General features: G+C 40.9%; 1 protein-coding gene across 43 annotated transcripts in view; it reads right to left on the reverse strand.

Annotated features, from left to right (window-relative positions):
- The window catches only part of HNRNPC (heterogeneous nuclear ribonucleoprotein C), a 57839-nt gene extending 38291 nt beyond the window's left edge, over positions 1-19548 (reverse strand). For 4 of the 43 annotated variants that reach the window (XM_063644764.1, XM_063644753.1, XM_063644746.1 and 1 more), the window contains exons 1-4: positions 19034-19177; positions 18364-18407; positions 13396-13558; positions 13040-13065 (exon numbers count right to left, since the gene is read on the reverse strand). The gene's annotated coding sequence lies outside the window, so the exon portion shown is untranslated. Of the gene's footprint in view, positions 1-12322; positions 12428-13039; positions 13066-13348; positions 13559-18363; positions 18408-19033 lie in introns of all 43 variants that reach the window. The other 39 variants (XM_063644769.1, XM_063644759.1, XM_063644756.1 and 36 more) reach the window with 29 other exon arrangements.
- Between the last annotated feature and the right edge of the window lie 225 nt (positions 19549-19773).

Consider the following 19773-nt stretch of genomic DNA (forward strand, 5'->3'; position numbering starts at 1 on the left):
GAGATTGCAGTGAGCCTAGCTATATCTCGCCACTGCACTCCAGCCTGGACAACAAGAGCGAAAACTGTGTCTCAAAAAAAAAAAAAAAAAAAAAATCAAGGAATTGGGTACCTCTAGATTCACTGAACATTGTATTACATATTTTGGGGTCTATTAGCCATTGGAAGTCCCAAGATACATAGAAATTTCTCTCTACATTCTCAACCTTCACATTTAACTGTGCCATCATTAAAGCATTTTGGGGTGTTACGACATAAAAGTCCATCATACTCTAACCTAGAGCAACTTCTGTTTTGAAAACACTTCTTAAAGAAAAGGTTCCAGAATCTGTAAGTATCCAACAAACATCAGGAATATTTTAAAGAATGCTTTACCTAGGTTAAGATTTAATGTTTCAAAATTACTTCAGTAAGGTCAATAAATCTTGACTGAGAACTGAAAAATATGCAAAAATAATAAAACACAGGAAGGTCTTATTTCTAATATAACTGATAATCTATGTGAATGAAAATAACAGCATAGTTAGTAGGACTACCTGTATACTAAATCCATTAAAAAATACAAAAATTAGCTGGGGGTGGTGGCACACACCTGTAGTCCAGGCTACTTGGGAGGCAGGGGAATGAATCGCTGTAACCCGAGAGGCAGAGGTTGCAGTGAGCTGAGATTGCACCACTGCACTCCAGCCTGGGCACTGGAGTGAGACTCCACTTCAAAAAAAAAAAAAAAAAAAAAAAAAAAAGAAATCCACACTTAAATACTTAGTGGTCTTTTGTCTTTTTGTCTTTAGTCAGCAATTTCCTTGCAAATGGTTCAGCAAAAAAATAAAATTAAACATAGCAATCCTGGTGGAAGGTATATTAAGAATTCCTTAGACTGTTCTGTATGTTTACATATTTTCCTTAAAACACTGAAGGAAAAAAATTGTCATAACTATGGCAGATCTACCTTGATTTACAAGGTATTTTGAATGTTAATCTCAGCTTTTATAACCAAGAATGCTTATATTACGCCAAGGTATATAACATGATCTGCATTAAGAGTTCAGATAATTCAAAGCACATCTCAGAATAGCATATGTTATTTCCAGCCTGCCAGCTTTGAAATTTTTACTTCTATTTGTAATTTAGAAGTCATTATTTCAAATTTTGCAAATGTCAAGTTTTATATTGTATTTTTCCAATGTAAATTAAATGTGGCTACACTGTAGTCTTCAACATTCTCCACAAACATCAAAAACCACTCCTGCCAAAAAGTCCACCAAAATTTTTAATTCCCAAGCCAAGTAATAAAAAAGGAGTGTTAAAGTGTTCTAGATTCGTTCTTTTCAATGTGCATATTGATACTACTGGGGTAGGGTGAGACTCTATTCCTAGGTAGCTCCCAGATGGTGATGATGCTATGCTGGAGCACAGGCTATTTTCTGAATAGAAAGGGCCAACATTCATTCTGAAGACTTCATTTCCGGCCGGGCGCAGTGGCTCACGCCTGTAATCGGCGGGTGAATCACAAGGTCAGCAGATCGAGACCATCCTGGCTAACACGGTGAAACCCCGTCTCTACTAAAATACAAAAAATTAGCCGGGCGTGGTGGTGGGCACCTGTAATCCCAGCTACTCAGGAGGCTGAGGCAGGAGAATGGTGGGAACCTGGGAGGCAGAGCTTGCAGTGAGCAAAGATCGTGCCACTGCACTCCAGCCTGGGCGACAGAGCGAGACTCCACCTCAAAAAAAAAAAAAAAATACTTCATTTCCTTGTTATCTTATAGAATAAGTTTCAATTTTATCAGTGACCTCAGACTGAGCATGAGTTGTAACAAAGTATACTTTAAGTCTACTCTGGTCTCTGGTCTACAATGCTTGCAGCCAGGTGTGGTGGCTCACACCTGTACTCCCAACACTTTGGGAGGCAGAGGTGGGCAGATAACTTGAGGTGAGGAGTTCCAGACCAGCCTGGCCTATACGGTGAAACCCTGTCTCCACTAAAAATACAAAATCTAGCCAAGTGTGGTGGTGGTGGGTGCCTGTAATCCCAGCTACCTGGGAGGCTGAGGCAGGAGAACTGCTTGAACCCGGGAAGCAGAGGTTGCAGTGAGCCAAGATTGCGCCACTGCACTCCAGCCTGGGCAACGGAGACTCCGTCTCAAAAAAAAAAAAAAAAGACACATGTATTAGGAAAAAGAGTCTCAGATTTTAGAAATACTATGCTTTTTTTTGTTGTGTAGCATCTGGGAGAGCACAGTTATCACATCAAATATTTCTGCAGGAATACATATAAATTTTCAGTAAATGTCACACATAGAACATAAATAATCTCACATCAGTTGAGATCAGTTTTTTTTGCCAAATTGAGTCTTGGTGTCAAATGCAAAATGTGTCAGAGATTTTTAAATTTCTAAATTATGGATAAAAGATTTTAGACAGGTGTAACAAAACAATAACCTAGCAGCCCAAAATAATTTTTAACAAGGATATCTGACTTAAAAGTTACTACAGTATTCTCTTAAACAGCCAAAACAGGAGATATCTAAATTTAAGAATAGTAAAAGGTTTGATTTTTATCACCAATGAGTATAACCATAAGACCCCCACTCTTAAGAAAATTTCAAAACCTACCTTTAGTAAACAACACTTCCAAAATTCCATACAGGACTATGTTAGCAAAAGAACAAATAAAAAGACCCCACCAATCATGTTATCCCCGTAGAAATAAAGCCGCATTGAGGAATGCCTTACTCAGTTCTCAGGGTAGTACTTTTGATACTAAATGGATTTGTTGGTCTTTTTTTATTGTTGTTTTTAAGTGTCACTATATCACCCAGGCTGGAGTGCAGTGGCAGTATCTTGGCTCACTGCAACCTCTGCCTCCTGAGTTCAAGAGATCCTTCTGCCTCAGACTTCCAAGTAGCTGGGATTACACGCATGCGCCACCCCACCCAGGTAATTTTTTTGTATTCTTAGTAGAGACGGGGTCTCACCACATTGGCCAGGCTGGTCTCGAACTCCTGGCCTGAAGTGATGTGCCTGCCTTGGCCTCCTAAAGAGCAGGTATAAGCCACCACACCAGGCCTCTAAATATGCTTAGTATTAAAATAGTTAATTTATTGAATGTTTTTGGTGGGATAATTGTGGTTAAGTCCTAATTCTTTTTAAAATACACACTGAAATATCTACAGATGAAATATATCAAGAATTTGCTTCAAAATAACATGGGAAGGGGGTGGATGGGGAGATGTAGATGCAAATAAAAGACTGGCCAAGGATTATTAAAGTGGGACAAGTACATGGAAGTTCATTATACTATTCTCTTTTGTGTACGTGAAATTTTTTTCACAATTAAAAGATAGCACCAGCCGAGTGCGGCTGCTCACGCCCGTTAACCCCAGCACTCTGGGAGGCCGATGCAGGCGGATCACAAGGTCAAGAGATCCAAGACCATCCTGGCCAACATGGTGAAACCCTGTCTCTACTAAAAAAACAAAAATTAGTCAGGCGTGGTGGCGCGTACCTGTAATCTCAGCTACTCAGGAGGCTGAGACAGTGGAATTGCTTGAACCTGGGAGGTGGAAGTTGCAGCGAGCCGAGATCGCACCACTGCACTCCAGCCTGGCAACAGAGCAAGACTCCGTCTTAAAAAAAAAAAAAAAAAAAAAAAAAAAAAAAAAAAAAAGGCTGGCCAGGTGCAGTGGCTCACGCCTGTAATCCCAGCACTTTGGGAGGCTGAGGCAGGTGAATTACGAAGTCAGGATATCAAGACCATCCTGGCCAACATGGTGAAACCCCATCTCTACTAAAAAAAAAAAAAAAAAACAAAAAAAAAACAACAAAAAAAAAAAAATTAGCCGAATGCCTGTAGTCTCAGCTACTCCGCAGGCTGAGGCAGAAGAATGGCGTGAACACAGGAGGCGGAGCTTGCAGTGAGTGAGATCACGCCACTGCACTCCAACCTGGGTGACACAGCTAGACTGTCAAAAAAAAAAAAAAAAAGAAAAAGAAAAAGAAAAAAAAAGATAGCACCAAAGATGTGCATGTACCTGAAAACAAAAATTACACGTGAATCTCAAACTATACACAGAAATATAGTCAACACTGTATCAATGTTTCACTCAAAATCTATCAACATTTTTACTATTCAACTTAAAAACTTATCAAACCCTTCAGAATAATACAGGGTCAAATCTTAAAGCAAAAGATCCAAAGTAATTCACAAAACTAGAAATTAAGTATTAGTGGCCACCAACACTGCCAATAAATTGCTAAATGTATTAGCTTCTGGAGAGCAAACTTAAGAACTTTTTTAAATGTGTGGCCAGGTGCGGTGGCTCAGGCCTGTAATCCCAGCACTTTGGGAGGCTAAGGCGGGCAGATCACGAGGTCAGCAAATCGACACTATCCTGGCTAACATGTTGAATCCCTGTCTCTACTAAAAAAAAATATATATATATATAAAATAAGGGCCGGGCGCGGTGGCTCACGCTTGTAATCCCAGCACTTTGGGAGGCCGAGGCGGGCGGATCACGAGGTCAGGAGATCGAGACCACGGTGAAACCCCATCTCTACTAAAAATACAAAAAAAATTAGCCGGGCGTGGTGGTGGGCGCCTGTAGTCCCAGCTACTCAGACAGGCTGAGGCAGGAGAATGGCGTGAACCCAGGAGGCGGAGCTTGCAGTGAGCCGAGATCGCGCCACTGCACTCCAGCCTGGGCGACAGAGCGAGACTCCGTCTCAAAAAAAAAAAAAAAAAAAAAATAAGCCGAGCGTGGTGGCACGCGTGTGTAGTCCCAGCTACTCGGGAGGCTGAAGCAGGAAAATGGCGTGAATCCAGGAGAGGGAGCTTGCAGTGAGATCACGCCACTGCACTCCAGCCTGGGCCAGAGTTGAGATTCCGTCTCAAAAAAAAAAAAAAAAAAAAAGTGCATACTCTGCCCACCTCCCCCACCTCCCTGGCAGAAAAGTAAAATGTGCATACCCTTGAAAAATTATATTTCTGGGGCTTAATTGTAAGAATAAAGATATGCACAACTGTAGTTTTAAGACTGTCCAAAGCGGCCGGGCGCAGTGGCTCACGCTTGTAATCCCAGCACTTTGGGAGGCCAAGGCGGGCGGATCACGAGGTCAGGAGATCCAGACCACAGTGAAACCCCGTCTCTACTAAAAATACAAAAAAATTAGCCGGGCGTAGTGGCGGGTGCCTGTAGTCCCAGCTACTCGGAGAGGCCGAGGCAGGAGAATGGTGTGAACCCAGGAGGCGGAGCTTGCAGTGAGCCGAGATTGCGCCACTGCACTCCAGCCTGGGAGACAGAGCGAGACTCCATCTCAAAAAAAAAAAAAAAAAAAAAACTGTCCAAAGCTTTGTTTACAAAAGAAAAAAATGGGGAAGGGTACAACAACAGTGTATTGGTAAAATAAAATATAGTACAAGCATGCAATGTACCATGTACTATTTATAGAGTATATAATACTATGTAACTACTACAAATTTTTCAGAGATCTGTATCTACTAACGTAAGCTATTCAGGTTAAATTTAAAAATATTACTTAAATATATATGCTGTATGACAGGGCTTTTTGAAGATTATATAAGCCCCAAAAAGCCTGGAAGAACACACCAAAATGTTATCTTTGGATAGCTGTATTTTCTAAAAATGTTCTATGAGCATGTATTACTTTACTGGGATCAAAGGTAAGATAAAGATGAGGTACTTCCTCTCACAAATCCACATCAATCTTCACTCACTTGACTAGTATTCCTTTTCAAAGGAGTAATAAAACTCCATTTTAGCAAGGTGTGGTGACCATCCTGGCCAACATGGTGCAACCCTGTCTCTACTAAAAATAAAAAAAAAATTAGCCAGGCGTGGTGGCTGGTGCCTGTAATCCCAGCTACTTGGAAGGCTGAGACAGGAGAATCGCTTGAACCCGGGAGGCGGAGGTTGCGGTGAGCCGAGCTCGCAGCATTGCACTCCAGCCTGGGCAAAAAGAGCAAAACTCCGCCTCAAAAAAAAAAAAAATTTTTTTTCAAACATTACATTTTAGGATAAATCTAGCTATCACATTAAGAACAAAACTAGTGGGGAGGGACAAAAGAAATACAAACCTGTTATATACAATAATGCACAGGAGACAATGGTGGCTTGAAATTGGACCAAATGTCGACAATATGAGTAGTGGTATATTTTGAAGAGCTGACAGCATGATTTTCTTTTCTTTTTTTTTTTTTTGTGATAGGGTCTTGCTCTATCACGCAGGCTGGAGTGCAATGGTGCGGGTGCAATCTCGGCTCACTGTAACCTCTGCCTCCGGGGCTCAAGCGACTCTCATGCCTGTCTCTCAAGTAGCTGGGACTACAGGCATGTGCCACCACTCCCGGCTAATTTTTGTATATTTTTGAAGAGATGGGATTTCACCATGTTGCCCAGGCCGGTCTCAAACTCCTGAGCTCAAGCGATGCACCTCCCTCAGCCTCCCAAAGTGCTGGGATTACAGGCCTGAGCTACCACACCTGGCCAACATGGTTTTCTAATAGGCCAAAGGTGAGAAGAATAGCAATCAAGGATGGCTAGCCAAAATCTTTGGCCCAAGAGACACAAAAATTGTTTCATTAACTGAAAAAGGTAACAGTACACAAGAGACTGGTTTGAGGCATGAACATCAGGAGCACAGTTTTGCACTTTAAAGTTGACATATTGGATATTCAACAGAGTTGTCATGCAGGTAACTGAATTGGCATGACATTCAAAAGAAAAGTATAGGCTGTTGGTTGATCTTAAGTGTCGAAATCAGCTTATAGGTGGTGTATTAAATCATGAATGAATCGGAATGAAATTGGACCCAGAGTGTGGACAGAAAAGAGAAGTGGAAGGACTGAATCATGGGGCAGTCCAACAGAAAGAGTAACAGTCAGAGACATGTAACAAAAACCTGGAAGCAAAGTAAAAAAAAATAAAAACGTTTCAAGGAAGAGATCTGGTTAAATGGAACCAACAGGTCAAGTGAGATGAGGATTGAAAAAGGACACCTGGGCTTAGTTAACACATTCCTCTCCGTGTTTTTTTTTTTTTAACCATAAATAATTTTTTTCCAACTAAAGTTCACTTCTTACTGCTTAATGATAGTTTTAAAAAAAAAAAAAAAGCTCGCTTTTGTTTTTTTACTTTAAGAGACAGGGTCTCACTCTTGTCACCCAGGCTGGAGCACAGTGGTGCAATCGTAACTCACTCTGACCTCAAACTCCTGAACTCAAATAATTCTACCGCCTCAGCCTTCCAGGGAGCTACACTACAGCTGTGTGTCACCATGCCCAGCTTTTTGTAGACAGGGTCTTGCTACGTTGCCACTTTCCTGGCCTTGAGCTATCCTCCAACTTCAGCCCCCCAAAGTACTGGGATTATAGGCATAAACTGCTGCATCTGGCCTAAAGCTCACTTTTAAAATGTGCTTGCTTCCCTATTAACAATGCCACCACAACCATGGTAACATTTTACCAAGATACATCTACCTAAACAATTTACTACCTTGCACATATACACATCTTTAAGCCATTTAAGGTGTTGGGAATTCAAGGGCAAAAACATATTTAGTTTTAAAATTTTAATAATAAAAGTCCAAAGTTGTTCTTTGGAACTTTAACTAAACTTTGTTTTTCTAGAATGCTCAGCCGGACACGGTGGCTCACGCCTGTAATCCCAGCACTTTGGGAAACTGAGGTGGGCGGATCACGAGGTCAGGATTTCCAGACCAGCCTGGCCAACATGGTGAAACCCCATCTCTACTAAAATATAAAAATTAGCTGGGTGTGGTGGTGCATGCCTGTAATCCCAGCTACTCAGGAGGCGGAGGCACAAGAATCGCTTGAACCCAGGAGGCGGAGGTTGCAGTGAGCCAGAGATCACGCCACTGCCCTCCAGCCTGGTGACAGAGTGAGACTCTGTCTCAAAAAAAAAAAAAAAAAAAAAAAAGTTCAACCTATCAAAGAGACAAAAGGAGTCTACTATCATTAAGTGTTGAAATCTACACCCTTAATCCCAGGGTTGAATCCATGCTAAACCACTAAAGCAGTCTAACTTTAGGCAAGTTATTTAAATTCTGACTCCAATATTCTCACCTCTAAAACATGAGTAACAGTATCTACTCCTACTCAAGGTTTTGATGATGATTAAGTAAGTTAACACAAACTCACAACTTTAACAGTGGTGGACATAGTCAAGAGTTTAGAATACTTCCGTAAGAGAAATTAATGTCCTGCTACTTTTTTCTGCCAAATAAGAAAGCCATTATATGACCCAACAAGGTATCACAGAAATAATTAGTAATTTCCTGGAGCCTGATCAGTTCTCAACCTATCTTACTCAGACTGATTTTGCTCATTAATACACCCAATAAAAACTCATTTGAAAAACCAGGGCAAGTTATTGTTAGGCCTGGGATGATTATTTTCTTCAAGAGATTGAGACAGTGGCCTACTCTATCTCCAAGCTTACTGCCCTACTTGCCCTCTTAGTTCTCATCACTAACATTCCCTACACAACAGCCTGAAGATGAGTCTTCTTCAAAATCCTTCAACAGATTCTACTTGTGCCCAAGACAGGATCTTAAACAAGACCCTCTAAGGTCCCGTGCTATCATTGTTTGGTCTTTGCCTACCTCTCTAACTCCATCCCTCATCTACGTATTCTTGGTAATTATTTTCCAGTATTATTTCTTACTTGGAGGCCAAGTCTTGTTCCCCATTATCTGTGCTTTCACATATGGTTTTCTTACAGAATGAGCTTCACTATTAGCTACTTCCATGTAGCTAAGCTTCCCTGGCAGCCTCCCCCAAATTCCATGTTCTAATTTTGGTTCCCTTGCCATCTTCTCATCCACGCTGTTCTTTTCCTTCATCAATCCTGACTGTGAAACGTGCCGTTTACTTTGTTTCTTCCCTCAATGATCTATAATATCTAAGAGGGCAAGGGACATGTTTTGTTCATCCCTATATGCCCAAACCTAATAATCATTTTCAAAATAAGTACTCAAATACTTAATAAAACATCTTATACTTGAATGTTCCTTGAACACCTCCAAGATGTTTAAAATATTCCTTTTCCCACCCTCAAACTATAATCTTCTCCCTTCATTCATTCCCCAGTATCTCTCCCTACCCCAGAAGCTAGAAACCAGCAATCATGCCAAATCTGTGTTCTTGTCCACCTTATCACATCTGTCCTGAGATGCTAATTTTACCTACTAATCTCTAATCTCATTAGCATTACCTTTGTCCAAGCCAGGTCGTTATTCTTCCTTGGATTTTAGTATCTCCCTTATTAATCTCCTACTTCTAATCTCATTTCCTCTACACCATTTCCATACTGTTATTAGAAAGACATTTCTAAAAATTAAAATCTTCCAGGAGTTTTTGAGACCAGCCTGGGAAACAAAATGAGACCTGTCTCCACCAAAAAAATAACAATAAAAAATAGTCAGGTATTGTGGTGCATGTCCGTCGTCCCAGCTATACAGGAGGCTGAGACCAGAGGATAGCTTGAACCCAGGGGGTCAAGGCTGCAGTGAGCCTTGTTAACGTCACTGCAGTCCAGCCTGGGTGACAGAACAAGACCCTGTCTCAAAAAATAAAAATAAAAGGAAAATCTGATGCCACTTTCCAGTTTAGAATATTTCTAAAATGGCTCACATTGGCTTCTGGATAAAATAATAAATTCCTTGGCATGTATGGCAATCAAACTTTTATTCTCTGGCCTTAAGATTCATTTCGGTACACTACCTCTCTTAAAAGGATCCCGTCGGCCAGGCACAGTGGCTCACACCTGTAATTCCAACACTTTGGGAGGCCGAGGTGAGCTGATCACGACGTCAGGAGTTCAAGACCAGCCTAGCCAAGATGAAACCGTCTCTACTAAAAATACAAAAATTAGCCGGGCATGGTGGCAGGTGCCTGTAATCCCAGCTACTCGGGAGGCTGAGAGAGAGAACTGCTTGAAACTGGGAGGCAGAGGTTGTGGTGAGCCGAGATCACACCACTGCACTCCAGTCTAGGTGACAGAGCGAGACTCTGTCTTATTTAAAAAATAAAAATAAAAAATAAAATAAAAATCCCTTTATGTGATTAAGGCAGAAGGGATAAATTTATAAATTTAAAGTTATAAATAAAAATTAAAGTTATAAATAAAAATAATAAAATAAAAAAAGGATTCCCTGACCTCTTAGGGTTAGTTAGGTAACCATTTCTGCATGCTTTCTTTTTTTAGAAAGAGATGGGGTCTCGCCGGGTGCAGTAGCTCACACCTGTAATCCCAAAACTTCAGGAGGCTGAGGCAGGTGGATCACCTGAGGTCAGGAACTTGAGACCAGCCTGGCCAACATGGCATCTCTACTAAACCCTGTCTCTATTAAAAATACAAAAATTTAAGGCCGGGCGCGGTGGCTCATGCCTGTAATTCCAGCACTTTGGGAGGCCGAGGTGGGCAGACCATGAGATCAGGAGTTTGAGACCAGCCTGGCCAACATGGTGAAACCTCGTCACTACTAAAAATACAGAAATTAGCCGGACATGGTGGTCCGAGCCTGTAGTCTGAGCTACTCGGGAGGCTGAGGCAGGAAAATCGTTTGAACCTGGGAGGGGGAGGTTGCAGTGAGCCAAGATGGTGCCACTGCACTCCAGCCTGGGAAACAGAGCGAGACACGATCTCAAAAAAAAAAAAAGAGATGAGGTCTCATTATGTTGCCCAGCCTGGAGTGCAGTGAATAATCACATCACACACTATAGCCTCTCAAATCCTGGGCCAAGGGACCCTCCTGCCTCAGCCTTCCAATTAGTTGTGACTACAGGCTTATAGGCAGGTACCAACGTCCCCAGCTTATTTCGGCATGCTTCTATAGGATATGTGTTTACCTCTCATCATATATGGACATTATTTCAATCATGTGTCTCCCTCACTAAGCTGCGAAGCCCTTAAACATAATAAACTTTTTTATATCTCCAAACAGAACACGTCCCATAAAAATAAATTTGTAGAATTAACAAGGAATAAATCAAACTAAACCTATAGTGGGCAGCTTCCATACACTGACAGCAGCAAAGAAATAGAAAAAATAGCTCTCATACAATAGAGGGCATCAATAAAACTTGCACGTATTTAAAAAACAAAGATTCCCATTCTTTTTCTAGATAACTTCCAGGAATCTTTTGCTTTTTCTCCCATTCTGTTTTGAGTGTACCTTTGGTGCTCACTTTAACTAGATTTTACTTTTCATCCGAGTATGGTATAAGGGAGCAAGTCTGTGATTTACCCTAGTACAACAGTACCGAATATGCCTTCAAAAAATTATTCCAGGTTAGGTGCAGTGGCTCACGCCTGTAATGTCAACACTTTGGGGTGTCAAGGCAGGAGGATCGCTTGAGCCCAGGAGTTCAAGACCAGCCTAGAAAACATAGCGAGACCCTGTCTCTACAAAAAATAGAAATATTTTAAAATAAAATCTAATTATCCCCCCAGCTTGAAATCTATCAGAGCAACTCTAAAATGGTTATCAAAACATTTTGCTGTAGTGAGTAAAATACTACGGGTTGCTAAAATTCTTACTCTTTGGCTATCCACATCTTCACTAATCTCTACACCATTCCTGTGAATAACACAGAATTCATTCCTTCTTACCATCAGGAACACATTAGAGTTCCTAATCTAGCATTAGAACTCTATGAATTCAAATTACAATTCCCAAAATCTAGCTGGGCCTTGAGTCACCACTATAAAAGGGGTCAGTCTTAGACGGTTCCTGATTTGGATGTAGAGGTTAAACAGATTTCCCTGCTTTGTGAGGTCAAAAAGCCTACCTTTTTTCAAATTTTTAAAAACCCTCCAGTGAGACAGCATTTTAATATTATGTTGTATCTCTTATGGTTTGACTCTTGTGAAATTTTAGTAAGATAAAAAGTCTAAATAGAATATAATCTAAAAATGTCACAAACCCAAGGAATACGTTAAATGACAGAAAATGTTTACTAATTTGTAATAATCTAAAAAAAAGGACTCCCCAATATGTTGTCTTGTTGCTAATCATTAAAACAAGCCACTTTCATTTTAAACTTCAGCTGCTCTTTCCAAGTGTCCAAAATGTTCTAATCAGCCCAAGTTAATTAGCAACTCATATTATTCCATTAGTTTACAAATAACTGGGGTGGTCCCCCTTGGGAAACGCCTCAAGATGCACATACAAAAGGCTTAATCCAAACACTTCCAGAGGCTATGACCTATACACATCAGCTAAACTGTTAAACGGGTTTATTTCCTAGTCTTTGTAATGAATCCAAGTGGACCTCACACCTCTTACCATCACCCAGGAAGGGTGTGCATCTGTTCCGAAGGCCCCCCTGGCTCCAGGTCATCCTGGCTGCTGCTGCTCCAGGCTGGGCATCCAAGTTGCTGCAGCTTGTGGTTTGTGAGGGGTAGTGTACAGGAAAAGCAGGATGGGATTTCAAGGGAAACAGGAGGAAGATGGCTTTCAGGGAAAATGCCATCACGATCATAAGTGTTAAGTAGTACCACACACATTTTATTGCAGCACAGTTTAAAAATTTAACAAATGAAAGATTAAAAATAAAAAAACAAAAATAAAAAAAATTAAAAATACAGACGTCCAGAGATGCTCTAAAACAGTTAAGTTAAAGATCAGGAAAAATAAGGTCATAGACTTAACAGCCAGTAAAATTCTTTTCAGTGTGGGGAAGGGGATGAGGGCAAGGGTGGGGTTGGGAGAGAAAAGGTTTATGTGATCAAACCACTTAAAAATACTAATGCCTTCGCTTTCTCTCCCAAGATGCAAAACTCCAAAGTCAATCAGGAGGCCGGAGAAATTCTTAGAAACATTCAGAAAAACTCGATTTTAATCCGGTTAAAAATCATCAGTGTCATTATCATCATCATCATCACCATCATAAGTATTAATATAATAATAATAAGTAATAGTAACTAGTAACAACAATAAAAAGGAAATCAGCGGAAAGTCAGGAAAAATGTTAAAAAAAAATTGGAATAACTTACTGTAGCTGAAGATCAAAAAAATCTCACTGTAAAAAAACAAAAATAAAAATAGCCCAGATTAGAAAAACGGGAGGTGCAAAAATGTCAAGTCAGTAAAGTTCATTTCTTTTCTCTTTCCAAAAGCAGTTTCCACAAAAACCGCAAGGATAAAGTTTTCAGTAGCAGACAAGCAAAGCCCTTTCCACATCATCAATCAATCTTAAAAATACACGAGGAAGTAGAGAGGTCAGTTTATGAGAGGCTAAAAGGCTCCTCCTCCTCTAACCCAACTGCTGCAGAAAAAATAGAAATAGAAATTTTAAAAATTACATCTTAAATCCAGGTCCCGGTTTTGGAAACAATTAAAAAAAAAACACCTGTACATTTGCCGTAGTGCACACCAAGTTGCATCATTATGTTTAAAATGTCTTTATAAAATCAGTTTTGGAATGGAATGTGTGTGTTCTGGAAGGGTGGGGAAGGGAGGTTAAAAATCAAAGCTGAGCTCCAGTGAGTAGGGATGGGGTTCGCCTTGCTGCCCTGTGAAAGGAGAAGGGACAGATTGAGTCAGAGTTCCTCAGAAATGTTGTGCCCTAAACCCCCAAGACAGAAACATCTGTCTACTGCAGCTAACACACTTTGGTAATGCATTAACATTCCACTGGGATGGGATAGCCTCCATAGAATCACCTCTACCAGTGACTGTCTTCACAATTCTTCAACATCAGTAGATGACTAAAATTAACTAAATCCATGTCAATATGCCCTTGAGGGTCTCAAAAAGAGTATATCCAAATATTAATCTTGATAATGAGTTTGGGCAAAGAAAATACAGAAAAACTGGGCCAACAAATAGACATGAAATAGTGAGCAAATGTCAAATATTGAGATTCTAAAACCTAAGCAGATTCATGGGTTTTAAACTTCAAGTCCGTGAAGTTTTTGCTATGAGTAATAGACTGAAGGTGAATGGCCTACCATGAAGATCTATACTAGAGATGATTCATCTATTCTCAAAACCAGTGAGTGATCAAACCACAAGACCTAATAGGTTCTACTGCTAGGGGAAAAGATGTTTTAAATAAGGAGCACATTATTCCACTCACTGACAAAACGAAAACACAGATGGAATAAAGAAAGACTATTATGGCTACTGAATATTTAAGGTCCTAAAATAGGTGAAAAAATTAAGGTCCTTATGTTAATACTTTTGTTTCTGTAGTCCACTGTTTACTATGTAGCATGTAAAGCTAATTTCAAGTTATGGATTCTAAAAATCTGGTACATAATACCACACTAAAATAATTTCCATGACAAACTGGTTGTTTCATCAGCTAAAATAAGAACTGCAATTAGACTGTAGCTCCTTGTGCAAACAATGAACTAGCTGCACTCACTTTTCAATTTAGCCATGAGGTCTTATTCTCCTTTGTAAATTTGAGGAAATTAAAATATTTTAAGGCCAAGTGTGGTGGCTCACACCTGTAATCCCAACATTTTGGCAGGCTGGGGTAGAGCATGGCTTGAGCTCAGTAGTTTGAGACCAGCCTGCGAAACATGGCAAGACTTTATTAAAAACAAAAAACATTAACAGGGTGTGGTAGCCTGTAATCCCAGCTACTTAGCAGTCTGAGGAGCGAGGATCACTTAAGCCCAGGAGTTCGAGGCTGCAGTGAGCTCTGATCATGCCACTGCACTTCAGCCAGGCCAACAGAGAAAGACCCTGTCTCAAAAAACAAATGTTTAATTGAGCTTTTAGAAGTGTTCCTTGAGCCAACTATACATGAATGACTACAGCAGCAACAAGTACCATAAATTTTTAAAAAGCAGAACAGTGCAGGAATGACAGTTTTTACATTTGATGTGTGAAACTGTATGAATGTACAAACTGCGGAAAAAGTTTGTGAAGAATTGTAGGAAATATACATCTGAATGTTCTTTTCCTGTTTATGAAATACAGTTATGGTGAAACATTTCATTTTCTTATTTGGAGCCACAACCCAAACCTGGTAATCAATTTTCAAGACACGTAACTTTATAGTTCAACCACAACCAAATCCTTTGTACAGGTGCCACAAGACATAAGCTTAAAAATAAAGAAAAATGTGAAAAGAAACCAATTCTATCTTTCAATATCAAAAAGTTCAGATATCACCCAAGATGTTATTTATATTAAACTGAAGAGCTACCACTCATAAAAAGACCAACTTTAGCACCATTTTCAATCAAGAATATTCCTTGAGGCCAGGAGGTGTGGCTCACACCTGTAATCCCAGCACTCTGGGAGGCTTGGGGTGGGTGGATCACCTGAGCTCAGGAGTTCAATCAAGGCCAGCCTGGCAACATGGCGAAACCCTGTCTCTACCAAAAATACAAAAAATTAGCAGCTCTACTCAGCAGGCTGAGGGCACCCCTTGAGCCTGGGAAGCAGAGGTTGCAGTGAGCCGAGATGACGTTACTGCACTCTAATCTGGGTGACAGTTTGAGGCTCTCAAAACAAAAGTATCCTTACATAAAGTTCAAAGATAGTTTTAGAAAAAAGTATCTCTAGGTTATTCTTTGTCACAGCCTGCCTGAGGTTTGGATCCCTTCTTCTAAAGGGGTACCTCTCTGAGTAATGCATGAATATCATCACCCGGAACCTACTAGAAGTGCAAACTCTCAGGCCCCACCCCAGACTTACTTAATTAGAAACCCTGGTGGTAGAGATAATAGCAATCTGTTTTAACTAGCCCTATTGATTCTGGTGTTGGCTAACGTTTGAGAACCACTGTGAAGATTTTAAATTGGGAATCTCTCTATTCCCCAGTTTAGAATCAATTATTATTATTATTATTATTATTATTATTTTGAGATGGGGTCTCACTCAGTCGCCCAGGCTGGAGTGCAGTGGTGCGATGGCTCACTGCAACCTCCACCTCCCAGGTTCAAGCGATTCTCCTGCCTCAGCCTCCCGAGTAGCTGGGACTACAGGCGAGCACTAGCACGCCAAGCTAATTTTATTTTTAGTAGAGATGGGGGTTTCACCATGTTGGCCAGGCTGGTCTCGAACTCCTGACCTCGTGATCCATCCGCCTCAGCCTCCCAAAGTGCTGGGATTACAGGCGTGAGCAGCCGCGCCCGGCCTCTAGAATCAATTCTTTAAACAAAGTGCCTGTGCTTCCAGTGTACTGTGACAGAATCAAGTTAGAGCACCAAATAATGTTTTCCTGATACAATATAAATAAATCCAAAAACACATAACATATGATAGTAAATGTACCAAAGAAACCTTTTTCCTTTTATGTTAATAAACTCAAAATTTCCAATATCGAGAACACCTGTAGTTATGCTACACCTCAATGTTCTGGTTCTCACCAATCCTCCAGTAAATCTAGTATGCACAAAACCAGAATCTTCCCATTTCCAATGAGAATACATGAATATGCATATTAAGAGCAAATAATGCTCCCCAGAGACAACTACTAATAAAGTATTTGAAGACTGAAATAATGTGGTTAAGAATAGTAATAATAACTACCAATTTAGAAAACTGGGGCCGGGTGCGGTGGCTCACGCCTGTAACACCAGCAGCTTGGGAGGCCGAGGCAGGACTCCCTGAGCTCAGGAGCTCGAGACCAGCCTAGCCAACATGGTGAAACCCCGTCTCTACTAAAAATATAAAAATTAGCCCGGTGTGGTGACACACGCCTGTAATCCCAGCTACTCGGGAAGCTGAGGCAGGAGAATCGCTTGAACCCGGGAGGCGGAGGCGGCAGTGAACCGAGATTGTGCCACTGCATGCACTCCAGCCTAAGGCAACAAGATTGAGACTCCGTCGCAAAAAAAAAAAAAAAAAAAAAAAAAAACTGCTTTTAATAAAAATCTAGTTTTTAGTCTTCTGGCAACAAAAAATTTAAATTAGAAACTAAAAATTCAAATAGGTTAAAAAAACAGAGTTAAGTCCCCTTATTTGCGTAAGGAGGATTAAAATCTATTTCTCCTAACTCCTAGGCAAACTTACTCCCCAGCCAACACCTCTCACATTCAACACTTAAATATTAAGATTTAATAATTTGCCCCTTAGTCTTTAAAATTAGAGCAACTAGCTATTTTGGAGTTTATTCTTTGCTTGTTTCACACAGCCATTCCATCCAAAACAAGGTCGAATGCCATGTCAAATCCTCTAGAGATTTAATTACAAACGTAAGCTTTTTAAATTCTCTACAGAAGGAACATCAACCACCAAGTATTCCCGAGAGTGGCACTGGCATGAGGGGGGGAAAAAAAGGTCAGAAAACCTGCAACCTGGCCATCCTTCTTCAACTTTTCCCCCTAGCCAATATGAAAATGTTACTAAATGCCTATCTAGTTAAGAACACACCTAGAATTGTGATATAAATACCGTGGCAAACAGTTTCGGATATTAACTCAAAGAATTTTTGGTACGCTGATATACATACTGACCGGAAGGAACCCATATTTCTAACACCTCAGAGGCAAAGAAAAGCGTCCGTCAATCAATTTCAACTACTATTAACTGTTCTTAAATACTAATTTCTGACATTTCTCTTTGCCAACATTATTTTCACTACATATGATTTCCCAATTAATCTATTTTTGCCCTCACCTCATTTCTAACAGTTCAGCACAATGATAAACTTTAGTTTTAAGTTCCTGTAATAATATGTAAATGTTTAAGCCTTAAGAAAGGGGTCGCGATGTTTTTCACCCTTATTTTACTTCCTATCAAATAGGTTGCCTTACAGATGAATTTCTTAGCCTGCAGAATTGGTTTAAACTGTGCTTAACAGCTTTAGTTTTTGTGAGATTAACAGACTGTGAAAAATAAACTTAACCAAATCTCATGTGAGGATTAAAAAAAGCGATTTCCCAGATAAGTCAATGTGACACTAAAAATCTATACAATTTTTTTAACTTTTAACTTTTTAATCAAATTTCAGCACCCAGCAAATAATAGGCACTGTTAATATTTGCTTAATATAACGTAGCTGTGAATTTTTGCCCAAGTTTAGGTGGACGGGAAAATTAACGCCAGAATATCCCGAAAGACAAATTTTGTCATCTTACACTTAGGAAGTTACGTTAATAAATTCTCAAGTCTCGTAGTATTTTTCTTGAGCGCAATTTGGGAATTTCCAGTTACCTCGTGGTTTCCGTCATCAGGTTCTTGGCGAAGATTGCAATATAGTAGTTTTAGAACCCGGTATCCCATTAACTAGGTAAAAACCACTCGACTGACCTCGTGGTCAAATTCCTTACTAGTTCTGCTACTGACTTAATATGACCCTAGCAAACAACACTTTTCTGCCTCAGTTTCTCTCTGAGAAAGAGTTAATACCTACCTCAAGCAAAGTTCCACTAACATATATTTCAAGTGTTTTGTAACCTGCAGATGAAAAGTCAGCTGTAAATATTAATATAGTTATATCACAATATTTCCTTTTACAAATGTAAGTGAAAATAACTACCTCGAGCTCCATCATTTGCTCATAGAGAGGAATAAAATAAAAAGTTATCAGTAAAATGCTAAATCTTTTGTTAAACCTTTCCCGTAGGCCACGCGGCACGATCCAGGATTTGAAGGCTCGCGATACATGTACTTGGTAACCTTCCCCCTTCCCCTCCCCCAGTTTTTACATGTAAGAGGAACGGAAGTAATAGAAGCCATCGGCGCTACATTAACTTCGACTATATTAATGAGCATCGCGATCTTCATTTTCATGATCCCGGAGTCCTCGCGGTCGTAGAAAATGAAAGGAAAGCAGCCGTTAACACAGGAAGAGCGAAAAAAAGACATTTTCCCTGGCGATCATGGCCTAGAGGACACCAGGTTAAACCTACGCAGAGGCTGAGGCCTGTAAAACTGCCCCCCGCTTCAACCTAATCCCGCAAAACAAACAGAAAAAATGAGGGCCCGGTTAGTTAAGGGGAAGGATTCCCTCTTCTCTCCCATACCCCCTCTCGCTTCCCGAAAAACCCAGCGCCTTCCCTGCGTCCGCCCTCTCCACTTACCAAGAGGGAGGAGGGAGAAGAGATTCGATTCTGAGTCTCCTGCTCCCGGGTTCTGCGTGGAGAAGCCGACTGCTGCTGGAGGTCGGCAACGCGGCCACAACCGCTCAGTCTTCGTCTCTTCACAAAATGGCCCCCGAGTCTCCTCTGCCGCCGAGGCGAAGGCTTAGTCCCCGCCCCATTCCTGAGAATCTTCCTATTGGCTGTGCGTTTTTTCGCTCCCGCTCCTAATTAGGCAGTTCAACCGCTTCTCACAATGATATCCAATCACAATTAGCAGTGGGTTAGACTAAGCAGGAGAATTTCCACATGCGTGAGAGAAACTAGTTTATAACTGGTTAATTTTCCTGTCATTTATCGCCTGGAGAATGCTTATTGGCTATTGCACCGGACGACCCTCTGGGTGGAAACTCGCCTTTGTATCGCGCACCGTCTCACATCCGGGTATCTGGGAGGCCTGATTGGCGGCCGCGGTGTCCTATCGCTGCCCCTTGGAGTGCCTAGTAGAAGGTCCGCCCAGACCTCGGATTTCCGGCTGCGCGGGGGCGGGGAAGGGGTTGAGGGGCGTTGTTAGGTGACGTGCGCAGAGGACCTGCCTTAGCCCCGGGCCTAGAAGAAAAAAAGCGCGAAATGAAGCCTCCGTTGTGCAATGTGAATAAAGAAAGGACTTTTCTTAAAATGAGGAGGGAGCAGCAGTGACTAGGCCGCGTTAAAGTGTGTAGAAAACTAACCAGCCCTGCAGT

Source organism: Symphalangus syndactylus, chromosome 8, assembly GCF_028878055.3.
Source record: "Symphalangus syndactylus isolate Jambi chromosome 8, NHGRI_mSymSyn1-v2.1_pri, whole genome shotgun sequence".
Lineage (NCBI taxonomy): Eukaryota > Metazoa > Chordata > Mammalia > Primates > Hylobatidae > Symphalangus > Symphalangus syndactylus.